The 17,867-nt window shown below is 43.8% G+C and overlaps 1 protein-coding gene across 4 annotated transcripts in view; it reads left to right on the top strand.

Moving 5' to 3' along the window:
- Window positions 1–17,867, top strand: part of FOXN3 (forkhead box N3) — a 395,933-nt gene that overhangs the window by 40,508 nt on the left and 337,558 nt on the right. The gene's annotated exons all lie outside the window — the stretch shown is intronic.

Here is a 17,867-nt window from a genome sequence, read left to right as displayed (position 1 = left end):
CACAATGTACATACTTTTCACCTCATTGTCTCAGTGTTCCGGAAGATTGAAGCTGGTGATAGTGGTACCTCTTATTAACTCAAAAGTGCATTTCTGTGATATGTCCCATCTCCACACGTAGTAATTTTTGACAAAGCAAAATAATGAGGGCAGCATCTTGTGATTTTAAAAGCTAAGCATTTGTTGCATTTTTTAAAAAACTTGTTATTTCTTCCCTGTAGGAAAGTAAAGAAATCCGTGATAAAATAATAATTAAATGCTGACAGTGCTAAATTTTTACCCAACGTGAGCTGGCGGCAGTTTCATACCAAAACATTAGGTCACTGGAAGAAAAAAAAAATCTGATTAAATCTCTCTGTAGGCTTTTCTGATTAGCTGTTCTTAAAACAGTCCGTGACAGTAATGAAAGGGTGTAATTTGACAGCCGCAATTTACTCTTGGAAAAAAAGGGTAAAATAGAATAGTGCATTATGTGTCAGGTTTTTACAGGAATTTCTTGGTGGTCTTTACTAGTGGGGTTTGTTTCATAATTAGTTTCTAGCAGTTTCAAAGAGCCCCCCCCGCCCAGCTGAAAAGCACGTTGTATGACTGGCGTGAGGGTTGAGGGACAGTTTCAATGTCAGCCTTCCCTTTTCTTTCTTTTTTTGTCTTCTCGAGGCAGCAGGTTTCATATTTCTGGGGTTAAATGACCTTGACACAAGCAGGTTTGGGAAATGGCGTGAAGGTCGTAGAGATTCTCTTATCCTGTGTATTAATTTTCTGTGTCTGGCAGCTCCCAGCGTCTCTTTGTATTAACTCTCCATGGCGTGAGGGCTGCAGGCCAGATTTGACGTGAAGATGGAGTGATTATGTGGCATATGGTAAATGCAGGGCCACCGCTAATTCCTCTTTCTTTTCCCTTTCTCCTTGACTTCTCCTGGTGATGGGAGATTTCTTGAATTTGCATGTGTTTCCCTTTTTCAGCCCCGTCATACTCTGATCTTCAGTAGATGTTCGAGCAGATGACTTTCTTGGCTATGATGTGATACATCATAGAGTTTGAAACCTGAAAGAGGACTTGGGGCTCATCTAGCCTGAATGCTCCAATTCATAGATGAGGATCCTGGGCCCAGGGAGGTTCACCTGGGAAGGGGTTGCAGAATGGAGCCCTGAACTCAAGTCTCTAAGCCCCAGGTGTGCCTGATTTTTCCTTTTCTGTCCTACCTCCCAAAGGCTAAAATGAAGCCAGTGTATTAGTGCTTTAGGGCTGCTGTAACAAAGTATATCACAAACGGAGTGGCTTTAAAGCAACAGAAATTTATTCTCTTATATATTTTGGAGGCTACAAATCAAAGATCAAAGTACTGGCAGGGCTATGCAGACTGAAGGCTCTGGGGGGCACTGTTCTGTGCCTCTCTCCTAGCTTCTGGTGGCGCTGCCAATCCTTGTCTTTCCTTGGCTATGGCAGCTTAGTTCCAGTCTCTGCCCACAGCATCATGTGATTTTCTCCCTGTGTGTGTCTCTGAGTCTTTTCTCTCCTCATATTGGATTTAGAGTCCAATATAATAGGGTCCATATTGGGGCGTATTGGACTTAGGGCCCACCTTACTCCAGTGTAACCTCATCTTAACTAATTGCATCTGCAAGATCCAATTTCCGAATAAGGTCACATTCTGAGGTTCTAGGAGTTAAGTTCAGTGTATTTTTTTGAGGGTACACAGTTCAGTGCAGAACAGGTGGGCTTCGGTAAGGTTTTCCATGGAGGGTTTTTGGAGACATCTAACTGTGATGAATCATTATCACCTTCAATTGTACTTTCAGAGCGTGTTCTGTCTTGATGCTTTTCCTGTCAAGTGTAGGAACCTGAGTCTTTTCCATTTATTATTAATGAGGATGATATGTAGCTCTCACTTTTTAGCAAGGAGTGAGAGCATGTGAGTCAACCCGAGGATTAGCCACAGAAAATGGATAAAGTTAGAAACAATTCAGAGACAAGATCTGAGTTGTAGACATTATTGTAGAGATTCTCTGAGTTCTTTTTCCATCTCATTAAAGCCCTTCAATTTGGAGAGTTGATTGTATTTATTCTTATACTCGTTCTATATTTATAATTTAGAATAATTATAATTTAGAATATACAATAATTTATTCTATATTACTTATTCTGTAATTTATTCAGCAATCACAATTATCCTACTTGTCTCCTTAACTATTATTTTTTCACTCTCCCCTCACTCTACATTCACCTTTCGGAAAGCTTGAAATTTTAATTCCTTCTGTCCTGTCATGCTCTAGACAAAATTCATAATGGCGCCCCATTTCCTGCTGTCCTTTTCTCCTAGTGGTTGTCCCCTTGAGCCTCCTTCAAACCAAACTGATCTACTTCCTGATCTCCAAATACACACTGTACCTATCCACCTCCATAGTTTGCTCTGGCTCCTTTTGCCATCTGCAGTGGTGTCCCCCTCCCCTTCTGCCCCTCTGAATACAACCTGCCCTCAAACGCTTGGGTCCATCACCCCTCCTCCATGGATGCTGCCCCAACAGGAAGTGATCTCCTCCTGAGTGAATTCCTATAGAATTCCTTGTCAGTACCTCATTTGGATCTCACATGACTGCCTTAATTTAATGCTCTCTCTTTAGAGAAATCGTGAATTAGCAGCCACAAGCCCTGCCTTCTGCTCACGGTTCTGCCATTACCACTGTGGAACACGTCGGATGCGGCCTGTCTCATTGTGGTTCTGTGAGGATCAGATGAGATAGAACATTAACGTCATATGAAAGTCATTTATGAGAAGTACTGTTTAAATATTTATTACTTAATGTGCCTCAGTTTACTCATCTGTAGAATGAATCTATTAATCAGTAGTACCTGGTGAGGATTAATTTAGTAAAGCACATGGGACCGCACCTGGCTTATTGTAAGTTATCACTGATAGTTAGCTGTCACCCTCATCCTCATCCTCACTGTCAGCGTCTTTGGAGGGGATTGTGTGCCCTGTTAGGATGGAGGTTGTGGTTTGGAATCTCTTCCGTGCGTAGGTTGGACTCGTGTATCAGATGCTCTGTAAATACTTGCTGGCTGAATTGTGAGTTCCAGTCTTGTTGCTGTGTGCAGTACTCACATTCTCTTTTTTCTCCCTTTTCCCAAGACATTAAAATTCCCACTGATCACTCTTGAGCCTGGAAGTTTTTCAATGAATAGAAATCAACTCTCTGACAGCAGTGTTGATTTGGGCTCTAAGCCTAAATTAGTTTGATAGGTGAATCGCTGTGGTAATGCAGATGTCATCATTCAAAAGTGGTCCAAATTCATTTTCTTTTGATACCTCCTCATCAGGATGTAACACGGGCATGTTTTGAAATGGAACATCCTCTATTAGTTTAATTGAGCATAGTTTTGACAGTGTCAAGGTTTGTGTAATGTCCTTGTAGTAACCCTTTGAAGGCTTTGTTCTACAGAACGGTGGGGCAGCAGATTTCATGTTCGGTTCCATGTCTGGTGTAGGGTCGCATCCCCGATCATCTCAGTTGAGGCTGTACCTCTTGTACCCTTGTGCTTATACTCAGGGCTGACTTCAACCCAGACGCCCTTACCTCTCATTTACTACCAGCATCCTTTCCAATTGGTCTAGGCGTGGGCATGGCAGTTGTTACATGTTTTAAATAATCTAGAGCACCTCTGTTGGAAATTTCTGAACTGAGACTGTATCTGGAGGCCACAGAGGGAAGTTAGGAAGGGGGAACCTGGTTTCCAGTGTCAGCTTGTCTAGTGATTGGCTGTGTGATCTTGAGAAATTTAGTTACGTTTTAGTTATGGCCTCAGAGCCATGTGTGTAAAGCACTTATCCCAGTAACTGGCATGCAGGACACATTCAGTAAGTGGTGTAGCTGGTTTTTTTTTTATTTTGAATATCCTCAGAGATAACAAAAAGTAAATCATTTGCTAGCAGGTAGTACTTACTGAGTAATGTAATTTTGGGTCCATAATGATACGTCATTGTAAAGTAATGAGACTCAGACTTATAAACTGGCTCTGGAGTCACTTCTAGCATCAGTGACAAGATTACTACTGTTCATAAAGCTGATGCAGGGGCTTCCCTGGTGGCGCAGTGGTTAAGAATCTGCCTGCCAATGCAGGGGACATGGGTTCGATCGCAGGCCGGGAAGATCCCACATGCCTTGGAGCAACTAAACCCGTGTGCCACAACTACTGAGCCTGTGCTCTAGAGCCCGCAGGCCACAACTACTGAGCCCTCTCGCTGCAACTGCTGACGCCCGAGCACCTAGAGCCCGTGCTCTGCAACAAGAGAATCCACTGCAATGAGAAACCCGCGCACCGCAACCAAGAGTAGCCTTGGCTTACCGCAACTAGAGAAAGCCCATGCGCAGCAACGAAGCCCCAACACAGCCAAAAAAATAAAATAAATAAAATCAATAAATAATAAAATAAATCTTAAAAAAAAAAAAAGCAGATGCAGCCCAGGGCTAGAGTTTTGCTGCCCAGAGCTTCTGTTCCAGGACTGAGTTGTATTGGTAACCGGGGTCGGGGGGGGGGGTGGGGAGGGCAGGGCATGGTTCCCCCCCTTTGCCTCCGGTCAAGACGGGTGGAGTGAGGGGTGGTTCCTGTTTTCTCTCCCCGTTCCTTCATTGGTGACTCCGGGGCTGCATGTGGCCACCACCTGGTCCAGCCGCTTGCCAATGCTTGTTACTGGCGTGTGCAAGGAAGATGAGCCTGGCAGAACGTCACTGTTTTGGGAAGACCCCGTCTCCCCAAGGTGTATATTTGAGTTGATACAGCTGCCTCTTTCCCCTCAGCTGTTGCTTACCTGGTCCCAGAGAATAACTTGACTCTTTCCTGACACCCTCCACTCAGTGTTAAGAGGAACTTGGCTTCCAGATGCTATTTGTAGGCAGAAATTCTGATCCATTGATTACCTTTTGGTAGCGCTGTGCTTTCCTCCAGTGCGGAGAAGGCTAGCGAGAATCTTAAAGTGATAAATAGGAAGAAGTTTCGTGTTGAGACTTAAGCCTGCTCAGATATGCATAGGTTGCAGGAATGCATTGAGCATCTCAGCCAGGTAATGAAAACTAAGTTGCACTCATCTTGCCCTGTTGTCACCCCTGCTTTCCAGCTGGCTCCCCAGGGCCTGTCGTAGCCTCCGTGATGGTGCCACCTGGCCTGCGTCCTCCCTCACCCCTGATGTGGCTGGGTGGGCCGGACCCCTGGGCTCCAGACCTAGGCATCTCTCCTCCCTGCATGGCGGGCCGAAGCGGGCTTAGCCTCCCCTGAGGGATGAGCTTGCCCAGATCCTAGGACAAATCTTGATCTGAGGCAATGGTTAAGGAACTCTATTCCAGAATCCTTGTCGCTTAGTCCAAGCTTGACCTTGAGTTTGGTTCTTTTTATTGATTCCCCAAACTGGTCCTTACCCTGTTTCTGAGCCCAAACCTCCTGCCTTGTTTACCTTGGTGAGAACCTCAGGTACTGAGAGTCCTGTGTTCAGCCCTGCCCTGTCCATGCAGTAGAGCCTGCCTCTCAGTCCCAGCCCAGCAGATGGGGCCCTGCTCACCTCCACCCACCATCTGCCTATCAGCTTTGCAGTTTTGCACTGCTTTCCTGGTTCACTCATGCTGTTTTCTGACTTCATACTGTCTCTTTCCTGTACTAATTCACTTATTCTTTGCCCCCTACCCTTTGTAGACAGTGGAGATACTTCCTGGCCATGATATGCTGCTGCCCAAGGTGGACAGAGAGTGAGAGAGACACAGAGAGAGAGAGGAGAGAGGCAGGGGGGGAGAGAGAGAGAGAGAGAGAGAGGTGTTATCTGGAGAAGTAGAAGCAAGTCTTTAGTAGTTAATGGCACATCTTCGTTGTCCCATCAATAACTACACATTGTCAATTTTTATATCTGAAACCATACAACTCAGATTGGGACTTGAACCCACTGTCTTTTAATTGAGATCACACACCTGGTCTCAGGACTTAATGAAGCTCATGTTCTTGATGTCTCGTTGCAGAAAGAATTCAGTGCGAGACTAAGTATTAGGTAAGAAGTGGATTTATTTAGAGAGATTCACATTCCACAGACAGAATGGCGAGAACGGCTTTGGGAGGAACACACGCGGGATCTTAGTTCCCCGACCAGGGATGGAACCCGTGCCCCCTGCAGTGGAAGTGTGCAGCCTTAACCACTGGACTGCCAGGGAAGTCCTACTCTATTTTAACTTTTAAATTTTAAAATATTTTGTCTATACTTGCTTTTTTGCCTTATGTTTTGGCTTCAGTACCTAACTTTGGCATAACATGAGACCACATTTTGTGTGATGTGAAAGACCTCCTTCATGCTTGCAATGGAATCTCTTCGGCACCTGCCCCACCCCAGAGGGCAGATCTACTGCTGAAGACCTGCCAGGAGGCCGGGTCTAAACAGCTGACCAGGCGAGGTCCTGCTGTAGGGTGGGACACCGGCTAACTCTTGGGGCTGGCTGGCTGAAGCCAGTAGGGGTGCCACCGAGATCGAGTTAGATTCTCTTGGAATGGTCCGCCTTTCAGGTGTTCAGCTGCATTGCACACCTCACCCACCTTATGTGTGGACAGGAGCTCCAGCAGACTGCCATGGAATTTCTGCACAGTCCTGACATGCTTACGCTCCCAGGGTTTTTCCACGGGGTATATACTAATCCTTTTAGTAAGAGTGGAAATTAGGAGGAGAGTTTTATAGAAAGGACTGCCTTTGAAGGGAATGAATGAATTGAAGCAGTAAGTAAATTTAAGCATGGGGACTTCCCTGGTGGCGTAGTGGTTAAGAATCTGCCTGCCAATGCAGGGGACACGGGTTCGATCCCTGCCCCAGGAAGAAGCCACATGCCATGGGGCAACTAAGCCCGTGCGCCACAACTACTGAGCTTGTGCTCTGGACCCTGCGAGCCACAGCTCTTGAGCCCATGTGCCACAGCTACTGAAGCCCCCACACCTAGAGCCTATGCTCCGCAACAAGAGAGGCCACTGCAGTAAGGAGCCCACGCACCACAATGAAGAGTAGCCCCCATTCACCGCAACTAGAGAAAGCCCGTGTGCAGCATCGAAGACCCAACACAGCCAATAAAGTAAATAAATAAATAAATAAATAAATAAATAAATAAATAAATAAATTAAATTAAAAAAAATTTAAGCGTGAAATGGGCTTAGATTTATGAAATATCGCTCATCACATGTTCTGGCCACACTGGCCTTGAAGACAGTTGAGACCTTGGGTGACAGTCTCAGGGTTTTGGCTCTACGTCCCACCTAGTGCAGTTTAGTGCTGGTGTTTCCCCCATCCCTCTACCCCTCAGCTTAGTGCCTGAGCTGCCGCTGGGCCCTTTCCTGCCTGTGGGGTCCGGGGGCAGCAGGCCAGGCCCTCGGAGGCAGCTCTGATCGTATTTTTGCCTCCTTCTGGTTTTGTCCCCGTTGCTCACAGCTCTAGATCTCCTGCCCTACTACCCCCTCCCCCGCCCCCCACCTCCCCCAGCCCAAGATGGGGCAGAAGAAGGTCTTCCAGCTTTTTTAGATCCTTCCTGTCCCTTTTCTCAGTACTTTCTACCCCACAGCCCCTTCCTGGTGGACTAGAGACCTGCTCCCCAGGGACAGGCTGGAGAATACTTGGAACCCAGAAGCATTCCTTGTCGGTAGCACCAAACGGACAGGCCCCTGTGGCTTGTGACCTTCTCCTCTGCTCCCTCAAGGAGCTTGTGTGTTCATTCTCTCCCCCAGGACACTCAACATGGGAAGGCCTCTCCGGGGTCCCCCTCTTCCTGGGGAGGGTGTGTGTCAGTCCTCTTCTGTCTCCCCTCCACCCAGGACTTGACCCAGCCAGGTTGGTAGTAACAGGTTGATACCTTGGTGATGCACATGGAGAGTCAGTGCTTGTCTAGGCTTTGGCCTGAACAACAGAATGAGAACAGGTAAAGTTTTAGTTTCTTTTATTTGCTATGTAGTGAAAACTGTAAATAGAAATGCAAATGCTTCATTAGAGAAAAAGAGAATACTTCCTTTCTCATCTTTTCTACAATCTAAGAGGCATTTTAATCTAGTGAACACACACCTGAGCACATGCTTACACGCATAGATCATTAAACTGAAAGGTAAGCAACAGGAATTCTAGTCCTGGCTACAGACTTCCATTGAGCTCTTTGGTTAAACCTACAATCCAAACCTGGGCTTCCTCAGCTATAAAATGGGAATAATATTTTTTATGTCTGCTTACTGGCTTATTGCAATTATTAAATTAGGTAATATATGCACGGGCTTAAAGAACTACAAAGAACCATACAAAAGACCAGTTTGGAGGGGACTTCCCTGGTGGCCCAGTGGTTAAGACTCTGTGCTACCAATGCAGGGAGCACGGGTTTGATCTCGGGTCAGGGAACTAAGATCCCACATGCTGCGTGATGCGGCCAAAAAAAAAAGAGACCAGTTTGTATGTCATTTGCTAGAGACGTTGACTTTAATGAAGAGAAAGATGGTGGTAGAAAGTCACCTAAGATATGAACATGCAATTGATAGGAAAGGAAATAAATGACTCTTAAATATAGGAAGAGATCCTTACCCTCCCTGCTAACAAGAGAAATATAAACTAAAACTTTAAGAGATGATGTTTACCTGTCACGGTTGGTGCTGTGTAGTAGCCAAGGTGAGGAGAAACAGAGACTCACACTGCTGAGGGCAGTATAAATGGATACAGTCTCTAGAAAAAGCACATTGGTAATATTAATTGAAATAGAAAATGCGTATGTTTGGGGCAAGCAATTCCATTTCTTGAAATTTCTCCTACAGATGTGCTTGCACTCGTACATAATTAGGCATCTGTATTTACTGATAGGGAATGACCTTGAAGATATGTTAAGAGAAAAATGCAAAGTACGAAACAGTTTATAAGAAACATTTCTTTTGTCTTTTCACAAAGGAAAGAAATGCTAATATTTGCATAGATTATATCTCAAAGGCTACATCAGATTTAGATCATTGTTTTAGGGTTTTTTTTCTTTCTTTTCTTTGTCTACTCCCTCACCCCCGCCAACACACACAAACTTTCCGTGGTAATTGCTACCGATTTTTTGTTTACTGCCCAGGAGTAGAATTGAGCGGCTGGTGACAGGTGTGATAGATTATTTACCTTTCACAGATTATCCTTTTGAGCCTTTTGAATTTTGTCCATATGCAGCTACTACCAAAAAATTTTTTAAAATTGAAACAAAAGTAAACAGAAAAATCAAAGTGAACGACAGAAAAATATGGACAAAGTCCCAAGTCACCTACTTTCTTCTTGCTAAGATAAAGTAAAAGAAAATGAAAGGAAGAAAGTCACTTAAGACTTAGGTTTTCCTGGTTGGTTGGTTTGTTTGTTTTCCCGCCCTTTCCCATGCTTGACTTTCATATGCCTCTTTGTTAAAGTTACAGTATTTTCTTTTCACTCTTTGGAAAACTAATTTGAGCTGGCTCCTTACAACTGCAAAAAGAGATTTTATTTTCACGATTCTAATGAACCAAACGGTCATGTCTCTGCTCTCCCCTTGATCTGCCAATCTGTATTTCTGAGATCTGAGCAACCCTTGAAAAGTTGTGAGCATCAAACCTAACCTAGATATTCATTTTCCCTGACTTCCCAGTGAGCGATGGAGCTGGCTGGAAAGGACCCTTGGGGTCTGCCGCCCAGGGAATTAATCTCTGGGGTAATTAGATAGCTGTTCTGGGGCTGTGGATCCTAATCGGGTATTGAACATTTTGTTAAGTGACTCAAGTTCTGCCTTCCTGCTTTATTAGAAATTACAAGTTGTGTATTATTTGGGGATTGTATCTCCTGAGTTTTGCTCGCTTTATTTTCACGTATTATGTAAGCAAAAGGCTCCTTTAATTGGGCTTGTCTTTTGACTCAGTTAATCCACAAGCACTACGTCATAGAGTTCTTCCTTATCAAATTGACCTCTTGGTATAATTACGGGGAACTGTGTGTCCTCTTTGCTATGAAGGCCAAATGGAGCCCGGCGGACCAGGCGGGGTCTCTTGAAGATTTTCAAATGAAGAAGCCCTCCATGAACATGTGCCCCATGTGGTGTTCGAAAAAGTCCCTTCATGTTGATGAAGGGACTTGGCATGGCCTTCAGTTAGGAGAATTCATCACAGCCCATGTGGAGATGCCCGCCAGGCCCCAGTAAAGAGCTTGTTTTATTGTGTATGTGGACAATTTGGAGTTAAAGGCTATCTTCAACTAAGGGTCATATTTACATATCCATTGTGAACCAAAGTCACTTGCTTGTTGGAATGGGGTTCAGCTTGTTTATACATTATTCATACCTATAAATCAGAGATGATACGAGTGGTTGTGACACGTGTGAACTGCATGCGTGTATTTCTGGTAGGGACTTGAGTTTAGCTAATATTTTCACAGAATGTTTCCAGCAATCCTTACAGCCTCACTTAAGCAAACAAATAGCTATATCCTTTACAAAACAACGGAGCGCACAATTCTGAGTGATTTTTCAGATGCTCTTTACAATGATTGGCCCAAGGCCTATCCTAACATCATGTACTATAGAAGCAACTCTGAGTTCTTTGAAGAAGAAAGGTAAATCTCAAGGGAACAGATTTCCTTCTGTTTTCCTTCAAGTGTTTGGCTCCAATTCAGTAATTAGTTTTACGTAGCTTATCAAATCATGAAAATGATGGCATGTAACATTATTACCTTTTCTTAGGTGACTATTACGAGATTCTCAGAATCTCTGGATTCCCAGCTTTTTGGGGTCTCACAAGAACTTTTGCCAAGGGCCAAGATTAAAACAAAAGCAAATAAATCAAACGGATCTGTCAAGGGAACGTTCTGACGTCCAAGACTGAGTCATTGATGAGGCCCTAAAAATAGAGTGTACCCCAAGATAGCAGGTATCTGGAGGAAAGGAAAGAGAAAATGTTGGGGTAGGAGTCACCGGGCCTTTCTTCTACAAGCGTGTCTTGAGTATTTACTATATACTCGACACTGTGCCGACTGGGCAGACAGTGTGCAGGGATGGAGTGGTCGACCAGATAAATGGGACACACCATAAGGAACAAACACAAGTCTAGATGCCCTAGAAAATTGTGTGGAGGCAGCAGTGGGCACAAGGCTCCCTTTCACCCCCCTGTGGGAGACGTTATCACCCCTTGGACTCCTACTCAAGAGAGAACATTGGAGGGAGCTGGGGGTGCCATTTTTTTTGGGTGGAGGGAGATGGGTTCTAGAGATGAAGTGGTGTTGGTAGGAAGGACAGGAGTTGGTAGGGCGGGTTGGACCAGGGATGGGTTAGGTGGGTGGCAGCATAAGAACGTATTCTGCTTCTATGACTTTGATGTGAGTTTCACAAAACTGATCTGAATGATACAGAAGACTAAAAATAAAGGAGATTAACCCCAGAAAGTTAGATCTACAGCTTTTGATTCCCTTAGCACAGTGGGGTGCCCCCTATAAAGGATGTTTTCCCCTACCTTACCATCCTATCATTTGCTGTTTTAAAAAACTGGCTCTGTCTTGTGCTGCAGCAAAAATATTTCTACAATTCTTGGTAAGTAAATGGAGTCTTAAAGCTTAAACCTCTGCCCCGGGCAAGGAACCAAAGGATGTCATTGTGCATAACTTCAAAGGCTGATAAGATGTTTAAGGTCGCTGCTCTCTGAAAGAGTTTCTTTCTTTTAAGGCCAGCCAGAAACATTCTTGTACACGTCCCACCATTATTCCAATGAGAAGCAGAAGACCGTTTCTTCAGTGTCTTGAAGAACGCACAGTGCGTTTCTCTCTGTCTTTTTTTTTTTTGCGTGCCTCTACCCCACAGAATGAATATATTCTCTCTCTCTGCCCTACAATGGTTGCATTGTGCTTTGGATGATGGCTGTCCAGTGAGCATATTAAAAGCACTACCTTTAGTATCTGGAGGAGTCAGAGAAACAGTGGTTCTGTTGCACCACTTCCATGTTTGCATGAAGCAGTCACTCAAGGACCTGGAGTGGGGGGTTCTTGATATTTTGGGGATTATGACTGTTGTGGTATAAGATGCTTTCTCACCATCTCTGATCACCCAGCATTTAAAGTCTCTTCGGTGACAGATGACACAGGTAAAGTTCAGAGTCTACATTTGTCAGGGACACTTCTTTCTCTTTTCACTTTTATCCCTGGGCAATGCAAAATATGTTGGTTTCTCTCTGTCACCAGACAATTTGGCACAGCAGACGCCTTCAACCTGTGAAAGCAGGGGTGGAAGAGTTCTAGTAAATTGTCCAGGAAATAGGAAAATACTGGCTGTGCTGTTTGGAAATGTTTGCTGTTGACTGCACATTCTTTCACACAGGACACCTTCCAGCTAAACAGTTTTTTTTTTTTTTATACATTCCGATTTTGAAAATGGAGGCCCGCACTCTCAAGTCTAGGAGAAGAAGACCCCCGGAATGGAAGGGTTGGAGCTCATGAAATGATTCATTACCCCTGAGGTAGCTGGTGGAACATGGATGCTTTGATGCCCAAAGATGGTGATGCCTCCTTTGTGTCTTAATAGCACAGTGCTCAGAGCTCCTAGGTGCTTCACAGATGCCTGTGGATGGCTTAATAAAAGTGTCATTTAGGGTTCTGGTGCTTGCTTGTATTTTCCCTTGTTCTTCACCTGAATTCCTGGCCCAGAGCATAGAGACGAAACTCTTGAGTCCTGCCTTGCGATGCCATCTGCGTTAGTGCACCCTACGGGAACCCCTTCGCTGCCTTCCATAGAAGGCGCGTTAGCCAGACTGCCAGGAAAAAATGTAGTGTAAACGAAGACTTGGGAACCTCACTGTTTGAAGCTCCCATGCTCGCATTCCAGACGGATGCCCTCAGGCAGACTGGAGATAGCTTAATACAAGCATATTTGTAGCACTCCGGTTCCAACCAGATCAAAGGGCAGTGAGCCTGCCTGGGCTGCAGCCTCCAAGATGAAAACTGGACCCTGGAAGTGAGCCTGTGTGACTTGGCCGTGCCTTGAATCTGAGAAGAAATACCAATTCTGTTATGGATGTTTGAGCCATCGGATGGAGACTTTGAAGCCTCTTTGCCTATAATAAACTGGATTCAGTGCCTCCCTCAGCCTGCCCCCACCTTGGACTAGTTTTAAGATTTGGGGTTTCTTCTGAAGTGGTGCTTCTTGGTGGGGCTGTTGGGGAAAATGACGTGATCACCCAGAAGCCAGATCGGTGCTGGAGTGCTGGGGGCCAGGGAGGCCTCAGCTCAGAGGCTGGATCTTTGGGGATGTTCCAGATGGTATTGGGATTGGATGGCTGGAGGCACTAAAGCTACAGGGAAAGGGGAGCCTCCCATTCATTCCTCGAACAGACTGTGGAAATGTTGGTGTATTTGTTGCCTGAATCAGTTTTTTTTCAGACTTTTAAGTTCCATGGATTAATAAATTTCAAAAGAAAATTTTTTCTGTATTTTTTTTTTTTTTCTTTCAAATTAGGGCTTTAAAAATTGTCACTTGTTAGCACTATAATTCGATAAAACAATGGACCTTTGAACAAATCAGGAAAAAAAATCAGTAAGAATTTAACTTTAGAATAAAGCAACCTTCTAAATATAATACATTTAGCATCACAAAAAAAACCCCAATAAATACATTGTTATGATTTTTCTCCTTTTGTCTCTGGCCAGTGAAAACTTTGTCACTGACCAGTATTGGTCTGTGAACAGGTATTTGAAAACTATTGTGTTAGGCTACACATATAATATATAAACAGGCATATATACATAGATACAAATTGGAGGAAAAACCATAATTACTATGGTAATAATACATTTACATTATTACAGAGTAATATATTTTAATTACAGAGTATTTTTACATATATTATCTCATATGATCGGTTAGTGTATGCCTTTGAAACATAAATTAGTCTTAATAGCCTAAGCTAAACAGAATGAAGAATAGAGGGAAGTCTAGTGTTTAAACTGTTAGTGTCCTAGAGTCAGATATGAATAATGTAAAAAATTACCTATTGCTTTGATTTTTTTCCATGTTTCTGCTACTCAGCTATATTAGTAAGAGTAAATAAACAGATAGTACTGTGATGGTATGCACACATCTTTAGAAACCTATGTATAGCCTACTCACATACATGCTTATATTTATGATTTTTTTTCTGAATAAAAAAATCAGAACATATATTCTGACAAGCATAAATATACATGTGGGAAAAATAAAATTGTCTGAAATACATTATGAGAAAAATCTGAGGACTGTGTAGGGCAGGGGTTAAGGGGAGCAGGCAGGGGAGGAAGAGAAGGTGGGCAGGTGAGAGGGAATTTTTACTCTAAGTGTACAGGGGTGTTTCTAGTCCCTAACTTGTATTTAAAAACAAATATATATTTTGACTTCAACTCAAGTGTCTCTGTCTTGAACATCTGAATATAGATGTTTCTGGTTTTGAAAGTGCTCTTCGAGTAGGATAACAGAATATTTTCCCTTTGCCAACTTCTCCTTCTAACTCCTACTTGCTCTCCTCTGATTTCGGGCTCCCTGAGTTTCCCTAAAGGGAGGCACTAGCTTCGGTATTCTGGTTTCTATGAAGCAAAATCTATTGCAAGGCCAGTATTAGCCTAGTTGCTCAATCACGATCTTATTTTGAAAACCCTCAACCAAGCTAGAACTCCAAGCAGGCACTAATTTATCGGTCAGTTAGTTAATTCAGGCAGTGATCATTCAGTGAGTAAGTGGGTGCCTCATGCAGGCCAGGCTTGGTGGTGGGCAGGGGGATACTAACAGAACTCAAGATAAAATGGTTTCTGCCCTTGGGGAGCTCACCATCTATTGGGGAGACAGACAGACTAGGACACAACAAACCATTAATTACAAATAGTGATGAATTCTGGGTTAGGAAGCAAACGGGGTGCTATTATCAATAAACTTGAAAGAAACCATCTTGCAAACTCATCAGGTAAAGAGAAAATTCAACAGTCAACAATTGGCAATTGATATTGTGTGCGTGGGTGTCAGTGTATATATATGAAAAACACAAAGGCTATATGATACATTTGTAAGGCTTTTATAACATAGAAAATTGTTTTAAGAAAACGTTAGGAAAAAAGTCATCAACTCTTAATTTTCTCATGGCCTCTACTTACTGAATAATTCCTCCGCAAAACTGTAATTTACTAGATTACTGACACGGTGCACAGGGCACTCCAGTAGGAAGGGTAGCGCCAGTTGGCTGACTTAACACTCAGACCACAGATTCTCCTTTCCATGACACAGTACTAATGGTTTGGCCAGATATCTCAGATTACCTACAAACTAAAAAAAAATTTTTTAATTTTTTCAGGGGTTATATTTACATAGCATTTTGTTTTCTTCCAATGAAAAGCAAAATCATCTAACACTGATTGAACATCTGCTCTGAATAAGGCCCTGAGCTTGCAGTTGGGGAACATGCACCTGGTAGGAGAGGGAATGGTTGTATGCACAGGATGAATATAAAATAGAAAAGGTTCAGTGCTGGAGCAAGAGCTGCAGGTAACAGAGGGAGAGCTGAGTTGAGGGATGGAGGGCTCGGTTAAGAATTTCTGGGGTAGCATTCAGACTTGATCTTAGAGCGTGCGCAAGCGTTAGCCTTGTGGAGAGTGGCAGTGCCACGCACCTGCTCAGCCACCTCGACAAGCTCATGGGAAGACCCATTAAGCCTTTTTCATATTAAAACCAACAACTCTTTGTTTCCTGAGGGCATTGTCCTAATAGGGAGCAATGATAATATATCAGTTCCCATCAAGTTGTGTTTTATCACCATAATGGTTACCGAGGAGGCTGCGTTTAGCCCCTGCAGTGCATTTTAATGTGTTGCAAGAAACATGGACGTGGACGGAAGGCATAATGGAGCCATAATGGACCAGGGGCTGACGAGGCCACAAATGGGACAGGCCACGTCTGGAACACGAGCGCTGCCCTCGGAGTCGTATGCGTCCTCCGCGTGAGAAGGAGCCGATGGGCACAAGCTGCTTTCGCCTGGAACTCCTAGGAGATGCGCGGAGCCCCGCCTTTGCTGGGCTGCTTCATCTAGTTGCCTTAGCCCTCAGCATCCCCTCTGGTGGGCCTGTGGCGCTAATGACCACAGGTTCAGGATTGCACGAGAAGGCGACGTCTGTGTCAGCGCAAGTGGGTGCAGCTTTCTGAACGAAAGGATTTTTTTTCTTTTCTTGCCGCGCCTCACGGCATGTGGGATCTTAGTTCCCCACCCAGGCATCAAACCCGTGTTCCCTGCAGTGGAAGTGCAGAGTTGTAACCACTGGACCGTGAGGGAAGTTCCCAAAAGTTTTTTTTATGGAAGGAGATGATACGTTATGAATGTTAACGAAGGACATTTTTCTAAAAGAGAAAGAAAAGTTTGGGATCAAATGTGAGTGTATTTTATGGTATTCAGAACCCTGGCAGGTAGGCCTGGCCTTCCGTGCTCAGTCTTCATCATTTGGGAGTCTAGTCAGCTTGATCAGTAGGAGGTGGTTTTCATAAGTGAACACAATCAATGCCAAAACTAACCTTTCACGGAAAAACTTGGCGAGAAAAACCACCTTACTTATGTCCTAATAGTAAATGTGTTCTGAATGAGTCTTGGCCCAGAATGTTATGTTTTTCCATTATGCCTACAGCGTGGGGATGGGATCTCAGAGCCCTTAGTGAGGGTTCGCTGATTAGTGACTAATGTGCTCAGATGTTTGCAAAAAAAGATGCAAACACCTTCACCAACAGGAGACACAAAGATGCATTTGAATCCAGAACTCGTTATAACATTGAGGCTCCATCTTTATAAGATTAATATTTTTCCAAAATATATATTTTTAATGGAAGTATAACTGACCTGTGCTAGTTGCAGATACACATAGTGAATCAATATTTCTCTGCATCACAAAACGATCACCCTGATAAGTCTAGTTACCATCTGTCACCATAGGAAGATGTTACAATATTACTGACTGTATTCCTCACACGGTACATTTCATCCCCATGACTCATTTACTTTGTAACTGGAAGTTTGTACCTCTTAATCTTTCTCACCTATTTCACTCATCGCCCCACCCCCAAATATTCTTGAGTGCTGTTTTTTCCCATTGCTTTTGGATATTCTCATCTTAAAATCGTGTGTATACTAGGATGTGTAAGAGATTTAGTACCCAGCAGAATGAACTTTAGTGGATTCTACTTTTCCTAATCAGTTAGTCTTGTGTTTGGTGTTGGGATGTTTTCTGTCTTCCCCTGATTCCTGAATTTGGAAGTGAGTGAGTTACAGTACGTTTTGATTTGGTTTTAATCCATCAAAATCAAGTTAGTTCTAAGTGATGGAAGAGCTTACTTTGTGTAGTCCGGGCTGCCTGGAGACATCAGCCACATGCCAAAAGCTTGCTCGTTGCCCGGCAACCTTGCCGGAGGAATAGATTTTCTGCCACTGGCTCCCTTTTGAGTCGAGGCAGAATCTATTAACACTACTCTTCTAGCCCAGAGAACTGGAGCTGGAGTTTAGCTGCAAAGAATGGTCGGAGGTTTTTGTTTTTGTCTTTTTAAATAACCCAGCACCGTATTTCTGGCTTCTAAACTCTGCTGCTAATTTCATTGACTTCCACGTAAAGATTTAGAGCTTATTAATATTGCTTAACACTGCCCAAGCTGAAGAGGTTTGTTTTGTGTATGCTTGGCCCCTGAGAAAGCTCATTGTTTAATTTGTGTAGAAACTACCACACAGGGAACGGGTGGGGACTGTGAGCATCCAAGGTGAAGGTGGAGCAGATAAGAGCGACTTCATTCGCCCCCAGACTTTGCAGAGTCTTTACCAGGTATACCTCCTGGCTCCCGCTTTCCAGAAGGCAGACTTACTG

This window comes from Hippopotamus amphibius, chromosome 4, assembly GCF_030028045.1.
Source record: "Hippopotamus amphibius kiboko isolate mHipAmp2 chromosome 4, mHipAmp2.hap2, whole genome shotgun sequence".
Lineage (NCBI taxonomy): Eukaryota > Metazoa > Chordata > Mammalia > Artiodactyla > Hippopotamidae > Hippopotamus > Hippopotamus amphibius.
This window is presented reverse-complemented; position numbering and strand designations above follow the sequence as displayed.